Genomic DNA, 19,170 nt, shown 5'->3' with positions numbered 1-19,170 from the left:
AAGTGAATTTCCACTCATTCAGCAACTATATTTTGAGTAACTACCATCTGACAGGGGCTTAGTAAAGCAGGAAACAAGACAACTAAGACCTTGTCTCTCTTGAGAAAAAGTTACATATCGAGGCAGAAAGACGGTAAAATGATAAGCAGAATACAAGTTTTAAAAATAGTTTAGATGGTGATGAATGTGATGGAGAAAATAAAGTCGGGTGTAGTGAGACAGAAAACGACAGTGAGTCCTAAGGTGTGCTTCCTTTGGGTTGCGACTTGAAAGTTAAAGAAGCAGCAAGCATGTGCTGAGATAGAGAACAGAATTTCAGCTAGAGAGCACAGCAAACACTAACACTCTACAGTTACACTGAAGGTTTTTTAATTGAATCAGTCTTAGAAGACCATCACTGTGGCTCAAATTATCAAAAGACAGAAGAGGATCAGTAAGAGTGGAGAGTGAAAATGCAGGCAAAAGGCAGATTATTTTGAAGGCTAAATCTACAGTAAGGAATTATATTTCATTTTAAATGTGAAACAAAGCCAAGAAGCTAAAAGCAAATTTGAGCATATTATCTGTGTTTTTTTTTAAATTATTTTGACTGTGGCTTGGAGATCAGAGCAAAGAAACCACCACTGGAAACAGAGACAGTGGTAAAGGGCTTATTAAAGTTGTATGAGTGAGAGATATGTAGGACTAAAAATGAGGTGATAGCAGAGAAGGGGTGGAGGAGAGATTCTGGGTGTATTTGTAAGATAAAATCAATATGCCTTGCTGCTGGACTGGATTTCAGAGAAGAGAGAAAAAAAGAAGTCGTACTTGGCTGTAAGGATCTCAGGCATGAAGGAGTGAGCAGTGGGAGGAGGCTTTGTAGTTTAGTGGGGATGTGAGAGGGTAACTTGGCCATGCAAAGTTTCAAGGACTTTTCAAAACTTGTTAGGTAATTGCTATAATCATGAACTCTAGCTACTGAATTTGAGTCAGGACCAAAGAGCGAATATTAAGAGCAAGACTATCTTCTTTAGATTACTACCTTTTTACTCCAGAGTCCTCTATTGCATGAGAGCGTAGAGAGATTCACTCATTGCATCAGTATTTTCCAGTTATGTTCCCAGGGCATACATACATGATCAAAGAGTTTGCTCTGTCTAGTGTAGGAGACTAACGGAAGCCATATAATCACACAACTATGTATCTAAACTCTGTGATAGGTTTGGAAGCAAGAGATGCCTGACAACATCAGATGAATGTAGTATAGTAGGACAGGTAACAGAGAGAAAAGCAGAATCACTTTCCAGGTAGAGGAATAAATCACTGTACGTGTCATTTGCAGAAATTAATGCAGATCAACCTGACAGGATCAAAAATAGAAAGGGAATATATGGCGACAGGAGAAGCAGGCAGGGATCAAACTACACATGACCATAATGAAAATCTTAGGCTTTATCCTAAGGGCAGATCACATCTTGTTTTTAAATGATTATTCTGTTACACTACCCAGAATGGGTAGATGAGTCCTTTTGAGGCACTGTTCCCTAAAGGATGTGGCCACTCAAATACAACGTCTATCACCATCACCAAACACACAATACCATTCTGTAATGTAAGATAAAAGCAAACATGTGATGTTATATAAAGTATGTATTTTAAGTGACTCAAATGTACATGAGTGCTGATATTTAAATAACCTCTTTTCTATATTTTTCCACTTCCCTTTGTGTATCTAAGTGAGTAGGAAAAGAAACAGACTCCTGATTTGTTGGTTCTTTAACACACGTCCAGTCTGCCAGTTGGAGAACACATTATTGAACAAGGGAGGCAATAAGTTTGGGTAAGACAGGCTGGTGGCTTGGAGGAAGATGGTGGCATGAGCTAATTAGTAGGAGCATGGAGCTGGATGATAATCTGTTAATGGGCTGACAAGAAAAGGAAGGGGTCTAGGATGACTCCTCAGGCTGTAGAGTAGGCAGCTGGGTGAATAATGTCACTCAAAGTGGCAAGGAAGTAGAAGACGACTATGTTTAGGAGGAACAGTTCATGACAGCATAAAGGAAGATACTGAGTACTCTCATCACTGATTGTTAACCATAAAAAGCACTGTTTCTTGCTAAACCTTACAGTCAGTATTTTAGACACAACAGCCAGATCAAGTATAAACCTCTTCTCAGGAAACACATATATTAATATCAAAGAAACAAGAATCATATCCACAGAAAAGGCTTTTTGAGTAAATGTGTCCCATTAAATTTTTTTCAGTTCAAAATTTTAGTGAAATCATTTCATCAAAATTCTACATATCTATACTATACTGTACTACTTTGTTTTATCTGTAAGAATCTTATCTGGAATCATATTCAGGAGAGCAGTGACAAACCACTGGAAAAAATTAAAATCAACATTAAATGTAAAGGTACTGTTTTAGTATAAATATCAATCAAAAGGTACAAATTAACAGTTGCATCTGGTAATCTTATAATTCACAGGATTATGTTCTGGAAAGAAAAAGATAAATCATCCAGCCCACCAATTTGAAGATGAGGAGGTTGAGCTTCATATAGGCAAAACTTCAGAATCAGGATCATAAATGTTGTTAAGTAACAAAAGTCAGGCAGAATACAGTAGTATCTCCTAATTCCCAAATCATTGCCCCCCACCTATGAACCACGCTGTCTCCACAAATACAAGAAAATTTCCTGGAGCCCTACGTGGAAGACAAATATGAAAAACATGGAACAAGTCAACCTATTGGATGAAACATAATCATTGCCAGTCATATTTGTAATTTCCTAGACAATACTATTTTAACGAAAGACTTTCTTTGTTCTTCCCTTATCCCTATCAGTACTCTCAGGCAATACTTCAGTGTCCAATAGTCTACCTTCAGGGTAATAAGATTGGTCTTTTTATTCCCTTTTTAGTTAGTAAGAGGATAGAAGAGATATAAAATAATGTATGAGGAGAAGACTCTATTTAAGAAAATTCATTATTCATGTATCCAAACTTATGAAGAGATAAATTAGGGAGATTACTCAAATAATAGCAGACTTTCTTATAGGTTTGCTTTTAATAGCATGCTCTATTAGAACTTTCTAAATATTTATAGATCATTAAGTATTTGACATGAAGATTGGAGGTGGAGGGAGAGAGCCTTAAAATTAGAGTGTTAAAATATTCAACTAACTGATGGAGAAGGAAGTTTTAAAAATAAAAACTACTTAAATTACATTGTGAAACAATGCAAAATGTATTCTCAGGCATCAAAATAATCTCATATGAATTGAAAATGCTGTTTCTTGGGGGAGAGGGTTGAAAAGTTGTTTGTATGATGGTCGCATTATGCACATCTCTAATTAGGGGGTTAATTGTGAACAAGAGCATGGAAGGAGTTTGGGGCGTGTGCTCTAAGAACTGTCTGCAATGACGGTGTTTTTCACTTAGGGAGATTAGTTTTTGTCCTGATGTTTCAAAATTAGGGGAAAAAAGTTTCAAATGCAGTTATATTTAACACAGAGATGTGCTGATTTTCTGATTTCTTTTATTAAGATTCCCCTTTGATGTGATAGATGTATTAATGCTCAGAATCTGACACTCTAAAACACTCCTACTCAGTAATATACTTGGTCTTCAAATCACACTCCTCTGCTTTTGGCATTGTTGATCCTATACTTTTGGGTCAAAGCAATATCTGATCTAGAATATCTTAGAAATTTTTCCAGTGGAAAAATGAAAAGTAAAGACTAATTCAGCTTATGGATGCATGAATCTTCTGATGATTTTCAAATACTTGGAAGGAATAGGATGCAGCCACTTGAAGAACCAGTAGGGAAAATGAAAATCTTCTTCAAAAAAGGCAGGCTCTGAGGTTTAGGAATATACGACTTCACCATAAATAGTTCAAAATTACTTGGAGGTGAGAAAAGAAAAGAAACTTGGGATTTTTAACAAGAAGTTCAGTCAAAAAAACTCCTGGGGTATATTTCATGCTCAAAACACATATAGAGATGGAGTGACGAGGGACAGTACAGGGTCTAGATTGGATCTAGAAGCAGACAAACTGGAAGACTTCTAGACAAGGGGAAGAAGGAAGGCAGAAAGGAAGAAAGAATACAAAGAGAAAGAGAAGAAAAGAGTGAGAGGAACAAAAGAAAGAGTGTTACAATAACAGCTACTAGAGAAATTAAAAATTTGGAAGTGGATTGTTTACTATAGCGTAGCATTGCGTGAATGTTAAATTACATGCATTCAATTATCACTTAGTGGAAGACAATGTCTTTGTTCTTTGGAGATACACTAATAAATTTAAGAGTGAAGAGTCATGATGTCTCTAACTTGCAAATGTAATTGTAATGATGTAGACATACATAAAATGATAAAACAAGTATAACATAAATGCAAACAACTGTTAAATATAGATGGAAAATGTTTAGAATCTATTATGCTAAAACTCTGTAAGGTATAATGTGTTCAAAACAAGTTTATTGAAAAAGGTCAGAGGAGAGAGGTATTAAGGAATTAAAGAGCATTTGTATTTTAAATATAAACTGGGATCAGGAAAAAAGGTCAACACATACATATATATGGATCTATCTCCTCAAAGTATTTGAGATTTATTTGTTTATATTGAAAAATAAGGGTTACATTGATGCATTCCAATATAGGTCACATAGATAAACAGGCTAAAAATATTGACTTAGACTAAGGATTCTTTGTGTTCAAATGAGAGCTTTAACATGACTAGATACAAATCTTGGACAAATTACGTAATTACCCCATGCCTCAATTCTGCATCTGTAAAACATGGATAATAAACTAATAGCCTTGTTGTAATGACCCAATGAAATAATATCTACTAAGTAGTTATACACAGCACATGATCAGTATTGAATAAATTTGAAGTATTATTATTTAAAATATAAACTAGACAATTCTAGCAAATTAAGCTAGAAGTAAAAGAAGATAATCAATACTAAAATACAAAAGATTAAAAGTCCAGTCAATGGTGTTTTCGCTGTTTTTAGAGAAATGCATTATACTTGAATGAGTACCCTGAATGCCAAAGAGGAAAAAAAGGATATAGACAATATGCAAAATTAACTGTCACAAGAGTAGATTCACATCTACCTCTGGAGGGGTGTAAAAACTTCCTAGAACTACTCTGTGAAAAATTAAGGTAGGAGGCATTAAGTATCTAGAGGAAATAATGTTCTAAGCAAGATTACTACAAAAGATATGGTTATAGATTTGATGTGGCTTTTAAAAATACAGTTTTTTAGCAATACAATTACTAAAGAATTTGATTAAAAGAAAACTCAAGATACTAATAGCAAAAGCAGCTAAGGTTAAAAAAGTGTTTAACTGAGTATTGTTCTGAAAACAATTTGATCCAAAATTAGAAACTATAGTATGCAGAGGACCAGATGAACAGGAGATCAACTGAAAAGTCCTTCCTAGATGCCACTTCTCTTAGCAGGGGTTGAGGATGGTTTAACCCCAAGGTGGGGCTGATGATTTGGAACTCAGTTTCCCCAGCCCACTAATGTAATAAAGTTGTCTTTCAACTCCTCAGGGCTTATGTGTCTTCAATCCAGTTCAGTCTTGATTTTTTCACAACATGAGCACAGGAATAATTAAAAAATAAAAACTGATGATAAATCCTGCCATAGTTTATATAGAAGGTGCGACAAAAAGAAACGACTGTGAATATTCAAAATAATTTACAAAATACATTGCAGTAAAAGGCATAGCCATTAATCCCACTTGATACACCTCCTCACTTAGAACCCAGTTATCTTTCTTGCTACTTTCTGAAGCAGCTCTGGAAGTACTGTCTCAGGAGTATGTGCATGTGCTGTCATTGCTAACTCAATGTCATGAATCAGTTCAAGATAGTTACCTTTCATCATTATTTTAACTTTGGGAAAGAGCCAGAAGTCACAGGGTGCCAAAGCCTATGAATAAGGTGGAAGAGGATACCCTAATGTTTTTATGAACCTGCCTTTCTGCTGGATATGGTCAACAACATTTACCATATTTTTTAATCATACCTCGTAAAGATGTTATAAAATAAGATTTTCAAAACTGCTTCTGAAAGTGCCATTGCTAAGTATATTCTAAGGAAGGGGAAGTATTAGAATTAGGCATGACAACTCCATAAACACTCATTCACAAGGACTCCCAGGACCCCTTCTTTGAGGGATTCATGGCAATGTGCTTCTACTATGACAATTTTTTAAATTTAAACATTCACCATATATCTTGATCATTCCTTGTTAGAAAAGAACCAAATGATGTCCTGCATTTCTCCCAACCAAAAAGCAAAACAAAATGTTCAGAAAGTATATGAGCAGACTGTGAATCAAGAAAATTACCTTCTATTTAGTGATTACAACAACAAGCAGAAACACTGAAACCACATCCAGGACAGATTTATTTATGTCAGTGGGCACCGCTTGAGATCATTTCCCAAAATATGAGGCCCTGATCTCTGGTGGTCTAGGGCTTATATATGATAAGCAAGCAGGAATTACAGAGACAAAAGGGCTTGTCAACTGGGGATTGATTTATACAATGTTCATCATAGTAACCAGCTCTGCACACAGTGACCAGCCATTTCTAAGGACAGAAGCAACTGGAACTGGAACAGGAACTGTTACCTGGGCAGCTGACAAACTGAAGTGCGCTGGCTGGGGTAGGAGGTGTATTTCTGTTACACATTACAGTATAGATTAATTTTCAAGTCAAATTTCACATGCTTTTAATGTAGATTATTGCTATTCTTCCTCACAAAGACTCAGAAAGTCAAGCATTTTCTTGTGAAGAGGTTGCATCTTCATAACTGATGTAAAAGCCTATTTACACTTAGTACTTAAAAGACTTTTAAGCCTTAATACATTTAACATTGAGATTACAGATGGGTTGGGACATTACATTTTAAAAAGTCACCCCATAACCATGCTATTCTGTAGTCTAAGTCCTGAAATACAGTATTTTCATGGGACAACTAACTAGTGTCTTGACTGATTAATTAAACAAGCAGGAGACCATGGGAACCTGAGGCTGCCCCCTTATTTAGTGTGCCTAATAATGAAATACAAACTAACACAGTACATAAATGAACCAAAATCTAACCAGAAATTTAGTTTTTTAACAGAGAAGTAGGTCTCATACTTTCCTTTCCTTTCTATAAATACTGCCAATGTCACAGAGCAAAGCTCACTGAACCCCTTGTGGTTATGAGTTCTGCCTTAATCATGAATCATTCTTAACTCTGTTAAACTTATTTTTATGTACATGACCTATTTATTTTAATCATGGGGCAAAATAAACTTAGTGTTAGATTTTCTGAACTCTATAATAAGCCAGATGCTTAGGATCTAGTTAGAAAAGTGAGATATTTTCCTATTTTCTCATAAGATCACTTTCCAAGACTTGCAGGCTTCCCAGTGATAAAAAAAATAATTATTCTAGGCCAAGTACAATGGACCACACCTGTAATCCAAACACTTTGGGTGACTGAAGCAGGTAAGCCATAAATTCAAAGGCAATTTGGTTTCTTAGCTGGAGAACCCAGTAACTCAGGCAACTTAGTGGGCAGACTGGACAACTTAGTGACTTTGCAAGAGAAAGAGGGAGAGAGAGAAAGAAGGAGGGAGAAAGAGACAGACACACACAGAGACAGAAGCAAGCAAGACAGTCATGCTGGGGACTTAGCTTAGTGCAAAGCTCTTGAGTTTAATCCCCAGGAATATATATGCATATATTTGACACTTGTTAAAATGGTAATAAAGACTTCACCCAAAACAATTGCAATAAGGTTGTTGTGATAAGGAAGACAGAATAGGCACAACTCTCAATAGAACAAAGACAGCAGAGATTTACAGCCAAGAAAGAGAGTTACTAGGTGAAAAATTACTAAGATCTCAAAGGTAGCAAAATTTTTTGCTAAACTACCCTAATAGCTTATAGCTGGCCAAGGGCTTACACATCTAAAATGGGAGAAGAGGAACTTGAAGTGGTAAGGATGACCACATGTCAAAGCTGGAGAATTCTTGTTAAACTCAGCAAAATTCTTGTTACAACTGGGTGAGATAGGATCATTTCTAGTTAAGAACTGCGCTTAGAGAAGGCTGACAAAAGTTTGGTCAAAGAGAAAATCTTTGTCAGGAGACATACTGTAGAGACAGCCAGAATCAAAATCTGTTTTTGGTTTTATAGACCTAATGTAAAAAAGAAAATTTTGACCATTATAGAAACTATGTTTTTATGACTTTGAAAAACAATGAACTGTACACAGAATAGAGCGCTTTGTCTTTGGAGTAATAAAAATAATATCTTTAATATAATATACTTATTCCAGATTTCATTCAGATTAACTTTAATGGTGTCAAGAAATGTGTAATGATTTATTGTCCTAGATAATAGTAAGGAACCATAATTCAGGATTATATTTTTAACATATTAGTATCTTAGCTACAATACATGGATGTGTACATTTATGTTATTTGCTTTCATTTATTCAGATCATCCCTAACTACTGCCATATGGCAACTGAGTTGTAACGCTGCAGCCTTTTTGAAAGGAAGATGGAGTATGAAACGAGTCTCCAAACAGTTCAGCCCAGCCAATGCAGGCCATAAAGGGGAGGGAAGGGGAGGGAAATATTCTATTTACCATCTTTCCCCTTGGAAAAATGCCGTTTCCGGGGAGGTCAGATTCCTATACTCCAGTGCCAGTCAGAATTAGAGCAATCCATTCAAATGTCCTTTATGAGCGGAGAACAACTGTCAGAGCTCTGCAGAAATTGTGTAGATCAGCAAGTATTTGGAATAAAACAGCTGTGCCTAGTAGTTGCTCGACTCAGTTAACACGGCTAATGGCTCAAACAGAAAACACAAGAGCGCGGGGAAACACCTTCCCTTCCCCATTGGAGAGGCCTCTTCAGCCCTCACCCTTGAAGTGGCTCTTTTTTCACATAGGATAGCAAGGACTCCTATGTGCACGCACGTGTGTGTGTGTGTGTGTGTGTGTGTGTGTGTGTGTGTGCGCACGCGTGCGTGCATGCATGCACACACACTGCGCACACATTCTCTGGAATGTGAGCATCGGAAGAGATCGGTTGAGCATGTGCTCAGCCCCTTCCCACTCTATATCCTCCTCTATCTCCTCTTTGTTCTGAAAAACTCAGAGAAGCATATGTAATGTCCTTGATGTAGCAGAAAAGATGAGCAAAATAAGAGAAATCATGTTGTAAATTCTTACTGTCTTTCTGGTACATTCCTTTTATCTCACAGGGAAGCACTGAGTTATCTGAACACTGGCTTCAAAAGGTTCCAGTGAGTGTAAAACAAAGCAACCTAGGTACTTTTGAAATAGTAACCACCACCAAGCAGCAGTGAGTCAATAACCCAGAAACAACATCTGGGGTTGAGTGGGCTCGGGAGGGAGTAAGGCTTATGTTCAGGAAGAGGTTTGAAGAGCCCCTTGGTATCCACAGAAGTCATTCGGGGTTATAAAATGCTATCTGCAATAAAAGGCTGTCTCCCCTGGCCTCTGCATGCTAATGAGCTCATGATCCACACATCCTGGGCTCAGAAGGGGGTATGGAAATGTCTCTTCCAAACCAAGCTGATTCTTCTCAATGGCTGCTGACAAGTGTTTCAGCTGGAAGATTAAGTAGTAATTGCTAAGGGACACCAAAAGCCTTTCTGTGGCTGTTAGAAACAAATAGGAGAGTTGTGGGAATATTTCTATTTGCCTAACAAGATAGCAAACTCACCTGCACTGGACAAGTTGTGACCTCTGTCCCACAGGCAGACTCCAAGGGCCGAGTGCCAGCCTGCAGCACTTTCCCTCCCATGGCTTTGGGAGCAGACTTCAGTGAGTGGAAGCCTTTGGCACATTCCTACCAGTGCACCAAGGCCCCTGAGAACATAATCTCCTACGTGCAGTTATCGGGACAAGCGCCTGTCAGTGTGTGTATGGGAACACTCCACCAAAGGAAAGGGAACAGCTATGAATAAACTAAGAGTGACAGAAGCGAGGGTCATCTCTTCTTCCTCTCACCAAGTATATTTTTAGTAAAATTCACCAACCGCTCACCCACAGACAAACACATTAACCTTGAAATCTGTGGCAGGCTTCTGCTTTGTCTTTGAAAATAAAAGGAAACATTTTGGGAATGTGTCTGTGCCACCTTCTATATGCCTGTTGGTCTCCCCTCTCTTCATTTTGGACAACATAGAGTGTAAGGGCACTACCTCTGAAGGTTTCTCAAGTCAAAGATCAGTTACTTGCAGGGACCTAACATTACATATGAGGAGTAATCTGACTGAGTCTATTGATTTGGCTTAGAAAATAAGATAGAGGAAATGTTTATAGATTTAAAGAAGTACTAAAGTCAGTCTAGGAGATAAGCATACTCTGTTATCAGTGTAAATCAAACAGAGGTAAGCAATTTTCCCAAATCCTGCTCCTTGAAAACCAAGGATTTACTATCTCTGCAAATGGAACCATCCCTTCCCTGGTGTGCAAGTCATAAATCTGCTAGTTATTCTAGTTTTATCATTTCACTCACATTCTCTTCAGTAGGGTACATAGCAATCGTGCTGCTTCCCCGTTACTCCCCTGGTGACACTTACCTTTGCCGTTGATAACTCCATTCCACTTATAGAGCATTTATTCCATGTTCAGTGTTACATAGGAAACTACAAAAAAAGTAGATAAAGCCTTTATTTTGTCAAGACCTGTGCTAATTTGCTAGAGTTGTCATAACATCACAGACTGCAAAACCTAAACAGAAATTTATTTGTTCACATTTCTGAAGGATGAAAGCCTAAAATCAAGGAATCAGCAAGATTATTATTTTCTAAGGTCTTTGTCCCTTCATCATGATCTTCTTCTTGGATCTTCATAACGTCTTCTCCTAGGGTGTGTCTATGTCCAAACTTCCTTCTCTTTCAAGGACAACATCCTGCTGGGTAATGTTGCCCCATTAATAACCTCATTTGAACTTAATTACCCCTCCCAAGACCTTATATTAAATGTAGTCACATTCTGCTCTGGATGTTAGGACTTTGTCAAACAAATTTGGTAGAATGGGAGGAAGTGACACAATTGAGCTTATTAAAAAGATCTTTCATTTTTTAATCTATTTTATTCTCAGAAATCTTCAAGTCAATTCCAAAGCCGAGGACAAGTATTAGTGCTGGACTCACATGAACACTGAAACTCAGAGACTGAGTGAGGCCCAAAGCCTCTGTGTGTCTGCCAGTCATGGCCTGGGCTTGACTATTCTCTTTTTTCAACAATGCCATCATTCTCCATTATTTTTCCATAAATCTCTGCCCCACGGTTGTCTGTGTTTGTCACACACTTCATGCAGATGTCTTCTAAGCGCCCCTTTGTCTTTCTTACTGACTTTCTAGTATGATTCTTAAATACTTTAATAATTTTACTTTATTATCCAATATGCATGAAATCTTCCTACCTTTATTCCTATTGAATTTCAAGTGGGCCAATGAAATTGGCACCACTTATCTGTTGTTCTGTTCCTATGGGATGTTGCTGGGACAGCAGCTCACTGTCACAGCAGCCACTGAGAAAGCTTGCATCCTACATGCTAATGAATCTGTAATCTAGGCCCCAATTAATCCTCCCAGTTGTAGAAGGAGGAGGAAGAGATGGTGTACATTATGACTTCCATACCCTCAGAGGAGAAAAAAAATTTTACCTAATTTATCTAAGACTGTTTCCCAATCTGTAAATCAGTGTTTGGAGGTATCATAATTCTGTCCTATGTATTTGACAATATTCTGGGTTCCTTTATTCAGTTTCCCATTTCATATGGGAGCATAGAAGTGAAAATGACAGTGGTCCAACTCTAAAAGGGGACTGGCTGCTGTATCCAGAGTTAGAGTGGACAGGCAACCACAGAGTCAAACACTTCGCTAGTAACCACAAGAACATAGTAAACATCATTCATCATCGTATAGTTACTGGAGTTCAAGATTATATTGCATGTTTTATTTTCTTTCCCACCAACCCTTATAATATTCCAATACGGTAATTCAATATAAAATTATCATACCAAAATATAAGCTCCCTGAAGGCAAAGACCATTTGACTTTCTTGATCAGTTTAGAAATTATTCCATCAAATTTTACTGTTGCTGTCTCCTCCAAGATATTATAGCAAATGGAAAACAGAATGAAGAGACCTAGCCCATTGTTGAATACCAAAAATAAAGTGATCCCACCCCCAAATAGACTGACCACTTGGCTAGAGAACATAGAGATGAAATACCTTGGATAAATCCCCTGTACTCAACAGTCCTTGATGCATCATAAATAGTTGATAAATATGTCAATACTCTGAAAAAACGAGTGAAACTTACTTCATGCAGATACCAAAGATGTAAGGCATTGTCCTTGCCAAGAAAAAATTCATTGTTACAGGAATGTAGATTAAAAACTTCTCATAAGAAGAGGGACAAGATAAAATTTAACTTAGTATCCTAATTTCTAGGTTAATTCTCTATTCTGTTTAAAGTACCCACATCTTAAAACTTATCATGTAATTAAGCAGGAAAATTACAATGAAATTCAAAAAAAAAAATTCAGGAGCCCGATTCTTAGAGAAAGGTGATTATGGTTGAATGTTACACTGGAAAGCCCAACATACTCATTAAATTCACTTTCTGTTCAGCTGAGAAATATCCTTTTCCAATGCAAGAACTAATCACTGATCCCTGCACAATTAGTTCTGCATCAGGAGTCTGGGGACAGTTTGAAGGTCTGAAAAAACATTTGCAAAACTTTCCAATTTAATCTATAGCACCTCAGAAAGGAAAATATCATGGCTGAGCCAAAATCTACAGCAAGCGAAGTGTCTTTCTAGAATTGCTCAGCAATTTAAATGGAGAGAAAAAGAGTTGAAAATTGCCTGTGTATACTGAGGAATAAGCATCTCAAGGTGGAGTAACCATGCTGGGAGCAGAGTTCAATGCCAGCCAATGACTTTCCATTTACCTTTTCCTTCAGTAAGTTCCTCTAACTAAGACGTGATATATAAAACTTTCAACAGTGTATACAGCATGAACACCAAGCAAGGAGAACTGAACTGACAAACAGGACAACAACTTGAAAATTTACCTGCATACTGACTGAAAACTAGACCTGCTTCCATCCATTCTCCTTAATTCTATTTTCTAGGCTTATCTCCTCTCTTCCTAGATCCCTTGGCGACTTCAGAGAGCCTCTTCTACAATGATGAGGAAAAGCCTCTGCCTTATGAGTCAGAGGGCCTGGGTTTCAGTTGCAGCTGTGTGAGTTCTATGGCTTTAGGAAAAATGTTTCATTGTTCTGTGCTCTACTTGTTTCTTTGATAGAACCGGAAGACTAGGCTGAAGTTTTTTGCAGGAATACTATGGGCATTATCACTAACAGGGAAGGAGCCAGTGCTCATAGTGTAGGACTGTCTCTTGCGTGTAAGAAATTAGTGTACTTTCAGTTACCTGGACAATCCAAAAGTCTCCACAAACTTCCACTGCTTGGGATGGCCTGGTCTAGATGGCCAGTAAGGCCCTTGCCAGTGTTGAACTTTCAATATTTCTTGCACATGCAGTAAAACTGAACACACCAGTAAGGTCTGCTTTACACTGAACTGTGATTTGTTTTCTTGTTCTTCACAAGTTTATAAATGCACCAGTTCAATCATTTTTAACAGCTCTGTAACTTATATATCTTGGAGGCCCTGCCATCCTGGTAATGAGTACTCTACAATGAAAAAGGAATCAGCAGCTCCATCAGACTAGCAGTCAAGCAAATCAGTGGTACTAAACTTTTCAGAGTTTCATCAGCAGAGTTCAGTTGCAAGAAATAGATAACTGACTCAGTAACAGGTAGAATGGAATCCAATATGAGCAATCAAATTCTTTTAAATCTCTCAAAGATTTGGGATACAAGATTCTAAGTTAATCCTTCATATTAATTCCTAGAAAAATGTTCAATAATGACCCATTTGGAGAATCACTTTCTCTGCCTCTATGAGAGGCAGAGGGGGAGAATAAAAGGGCTACTTCTGGAACTGTGGTCTCCAGGAACATATTATCATAACAGTGACCCAAGATCAAAAAGCCACGGCCCTCACCATCACTACCAGTGCCTGCTTCTTACCATCCTTGAAGCTCTGGATGGATCCCTGGCAAGATAATAAAGCAAAACCCTCCATGATCTCCAATACTCTTGCCAGAAAAAAAAACATGGCTCCTTTATCACTTCTTCCTCCAAATCTGATGATGTGTCATATACTTCAAAGAACTGAATTTATATCTAGTGTAATACCAAGTGACTGGCAAATGCAGGTCTTAAACATGTAGCCTGCACCCAGCAGTAATGCACAAGAAAACCTTGATGCTGCAGAGGGCACAGAACTCTGTCATTAGCTGAAGGGTTTCTCTTTCTAGAAACAAAAGGATGTGTGTACAGTACATAAAAAATTTTACTTATACTGTACCAATGTATCTAATAAAATTCAAAATGGACCCTAAGAATTTTACACTTTAGCAGAATTTCCAAACCTTGACATAATTAACACCTCCATCTACAGAATTCTTTGTTGTGGGAAGCTTCTTTGTGCATTGCAGGATGTTTAGCAGCATTCCTCACCTCTACCAACTAAATGTCAGAACTCCTCACAACTTCAGTTGTGACAGGAAAAAATGTTTTGCAGACTAGCCCATAGTCCTATTGAAAAAAAACAAGAAGTAACTCAGTTGAGTTCTATTTAGTTTTAGTCAATGTGAACATCAAACTCTGTTCAGGACAAGGCTTGATTAACAGAGTCATGCAAGGAAGTCTCATGAAGAATATGAGGAAGAATACGAGGAAGGACATAGACAAGAGCTTAGATGACAGCTTCAGAAACACTTCTGGGAGGATTTAATGTTGCAACTGAACAAGCAAATCATGGAAACTAGACTCGGATGGACTCTGTAATAGTTAATTTTATGCATCAGCTTGGTTGGGCCACAAGAAAATAGCCAAATAGAGTTTGGGGCGCGTCTGTGATGTTTCTGCATGAGATTAACATTTGAAGCAGGATGCTGAGCAGAGCAGGCTGTCCCAGAAGGCAGATGAACCTCATGCAGCCAACTAGAGACCAGAGGAGGCTCAGGAAGAGCAAATTCCTCCTGTGCGGCAGTCAAGGTAGGACCCTGGCCTTTCCGAGTCTTCACATTTGGACTAAAACAATGACTCTATTGGCTCTGAGTCTTGAACTTGCCAGATTTGGGGCTAGAACTTACATAATCATCTCTCCTGGGTCTCAGACCTTCAGACTCAACCTGAAACTACACATTGGCTCTGCTGAGTTTCCAGCCTGCCGACTACAGATTGAACACTTGAGTTTGTGTGAGTCAGTTTCTTACAATAAATCTCTCCATGTATGTGTCCAGTTGGTTCCATTCCTCTTGAGAATCCCAACAACTGAGTTTAAATGATAGTTGCATTGCCTGTTCTGTGAACTTGGGTAAGTCAGTCTCTTTGCTTCAGTTTATATGATGGAAACAATTTTGTGATAAGATACTGTTTAAGATAGCAAAAATTTGGTGGTACTTTTACATGCAAGATAAAGGAACAATGTATGTTTTAAAGTATCCCCCTCTTTTTTACCACAGCCACAAAAAGCCACTAGAAACAAACATCCACAGCTTCCCACCTCAAAGACAGGAAATTGGTGTGCGTGTAACCTGTGGTAAGAGACCTTCTTCCTTCTCATCCATTTGGAAACTATGTGAAGACTATTTCCCCTTGCCATCATTCATAAAGATGAACTTAGAAGAGTTAAACACTCAGACTTTAGCAAATTTTCATACAAATTTGAATTAGAGACATTAAAGGAAAGAATTACTGGGCATAAAAAAGATAAAAGTTCTTTTCCCACTAAACTATAAGCATTGAAATTGTTTCTGTCAATGGAAATAGTCCAAGAATTTGAAAAACAATCGTAATGAAAACCTACAAAGTAAGTTGGCAATTACTTCTTTTAGATTTTTTTAAATGATACCATAATCTAGAAGATACAGAATGTTTTTTAAATGAAATTCTCGTCTTCTAGCAGGAGCCATTATTTTCATAAATCAGTGCTTGCTGTTAAAAAGAAAAGGCTTAATGGATGAATACAGTGGTAAAAAGGAAAGGCCCTCCAAACAGACTTTAAAAAGAAATTACAATTCAGTAAATTCTGTCTTTTCTTGTTCTGTTTGCATTTCTATTCTTTTCTATTGCTAATTCCAAAAGCCAGATTTTCCCTCCACTCTTCATTCTATTCATCTTTGCAACATGGATAAGTCTTTCTGCCACAAAAGATTTTATGTTATGGAAAAAGAGGCTCTGGCCCCTGGATTTAAAGTCTCATTTGGAGCCCTTCTATGCCAAATTCATTCACTTCTGCAAATACATAGTAATGAAAGAGTGAAAGTGTTATTAAATCTCAGTACAGTCCACAGCTGCTTACGTGTATCTGGAAAGGCAAGGGCTTTTTCCTGAAGCTTACATTGGCGTCGGAGTGCAAAGAGTGTCTGTCTTAAGACAACAAAAATCATTTCCTCTTAAAACAAACAAGTCAGCAAAATAACTCCTGTGTCTCAAAGGCAGTGTCCCTCCAGGAGATATTAATTGAAAACTGTTTATAGAATGGTACTAATGAACATAATCAATTTCTCCAATGTAAGATCATAAAATTTATGAAGATTATTTAAAAGTGTTCCCTATTCTATGTTACACAATAAATGTTCAAAGAATATTAATAAATGTTCAAAGAAAACAGTAAGAATAAATCTTGGTAATAATTTCCTTTTGAAAAATGCTGGTCCCTTATATTTTGAAAGGTATCATTTTACATAGCATATTAAAAGGGATGTGAGAGATCCTGCAGTAAAGAAATTTTGATTTCCCAAGTTTTCCTAACCATATTTGATTACAAACCACTTTTCCATAAAACATATCTTAATAGATGTCAGACTGATATATTTTGCAGAGTAAGTTGAAAAATGTAGATTTAGAATTTTAACACACTGTAGTATTCACCTCCCCTTTGCATGTATACACACACACACATGCACACACACACACACACACACACACACACACACATACACACATACACACACATGCACACACAATCTCAGTAACATAACTGATTCTTTTTAGAGGAACCCACTACTCTCTTTCTAGGATTGTTCTCCCAAATCAACTTCCTCTGACCAACAAAATGCATTAAACCTATGTGCACAGTCTTAGAAAGCTATTCTACACTAAAAGGTATATTACTCAATCAGTTGTGAATTTGAAAATAACAAAAAGGGCTCTTAAATAAGAATACACTAGATTAAAATCATGGCCTTGTAATTCATAAGCAGTGTGATGTGGGGCATGGTACTTGATCTCACTAAGCCTTAATTTTCTGCTGCAGAAACTGGGCATGATGATGATGAATGATGCCGATTTCATTAGGTTACTGTGATGTTTAAGTGTGAGGATGCCTGCAGCAACATGACTGGCATATAGTAAATGTTCAAAACATTACAGAAACAAGCACGTGCATACATAAATTATACTAATCAATCTCATTTACTGTGTTTATCCTCCTGTTTTACAAATATTTCCTTTAAAGTAAAGCTGCTCCCATATAAATCTTTAGGGGAAAGATTCATGAGTCTTACTAACAAGATTATATCACACCAAACAAATTATCTAGTCCCTTCTACCTTCCCAATACCAGTCCTATCTCATCTTCTATCTCTCTTGTTTTTTACTCTCTATGCAAGTCTTTTTTTCCAGTGCTGGGAACTGAATCCATGACCTTGGACATTCTAAGCAATGCACTCTACACTGAGCTAGAGCCCCAATCCCCAGTGTGAGTCTTCATGGATCTTTCATAATTATTTTAATGTGCTACATCCTGGCTTCTACACATGCTGTTCCCTGAAAGTCTTGCTTATTCCTGATTTACTTTGAAATAATCTGACTTTGGTTTAAATAATCCTTCCCAACTGTCCTCTTTTATGTCACCTCCCCACTAGTCTAGTTTAATCACTTCCTGTTCTACTCCTATACTGCTATTCATCATGATTCCTCATACCACTCTTTGTCTCCTCCACCTTTCTTTCTTTTCATTCTCTCCCTCACAGTTATCATAAAATACACTAGTAGTTTTATAAATAAATAGCCAGTGTGAGAATCCTCACCTCACCCTGCAATCCTATACTCCATGGGTAAGTGTCCCATACATTAGTCTTACACAGTCTTATCAGGGGAACCCCTATACTGACTGAGAAAATTTTTTCAAGAGCTGGATATTAGGACTGTCAGAGTCAGATTTAAACAGATTTAAAGAAAATAAGACTGATATTAATTAGAAAGTTAATCCTGCCACAATGATAACAGAACTGGAAGTACAGCTTATAGAAGGAAAGTAATTGGCATAGTCACACAACTATTAAATAGCAGGACTGGGATCTAAATCTTACAATTTTATAGGTTTTAATCAACTCCCCTTTCAAGTTCCATACTACTGCTCTGCCTGCTTTAGCTATCATGCCAATCAAAAAAAGATACCCAGAAAAAGGTTCTAAACACAAACATCTCAAGACATATGGGGTGCATCAGTGCTAGCAGACCAGTGCCAAGGAACATCCACAGATAATAGGGCTCAGTAATACAATAGTCACCAGGCTGAGCTCTTAGCAGGCATAAGAATGCTCTGTCTCCTGTACACCATCAGTAAGGCATTTTGGAGGAGTGGGAAAACCTAGAGTTTGAGTCACAATCCTCAATTTTAATCACTGCACTGCCATTTTCTTGTTGTATGGTTAGGTCCTTCTCATCTATCCTTTCTGAGCCTCAATGTTCTTATCTATAAAATAGCAATAAGACTATCTGTTTATCAGGGATTGTGTGTGAGGATGCTGTGTCTCTACTGCCCTGGACCTCTTTAGATCCTCCCTCTGTTCTTTTCCCTTTGATCATTAGTTTCTTGGAAAAGAAAGTTGTCTTCTTGAGCAGCAACTAGCTTACCCTGTGGGAATCTCCTTATTGACTAATGCCAGCATAGTAATTAACTCTGCATATTAATATTTTGTCCCTAGGAGTTGACAAAGATGACAGTAGATTCTTTCTCCAGTTT

Source organism: Cavia porcellus, unplaced genomic scaffold, assembly GCF_034190915.1.
Source record: "Cavia porcellus strain 051 isolate PalLab524CR breed Dunkin Hartley unplaced genomic scaffold, mCavPor4.1 scaffold_1, whole genome shotgun sequence".
Lineage (NCBI taxonomy): Eukaryota > Metazoa > Chordata > Mammalia > Rodentia > Caviidae > Cavia > Cavia porcellus.
Note: the sequence above shows the minus strand (reverse complement) of the source record.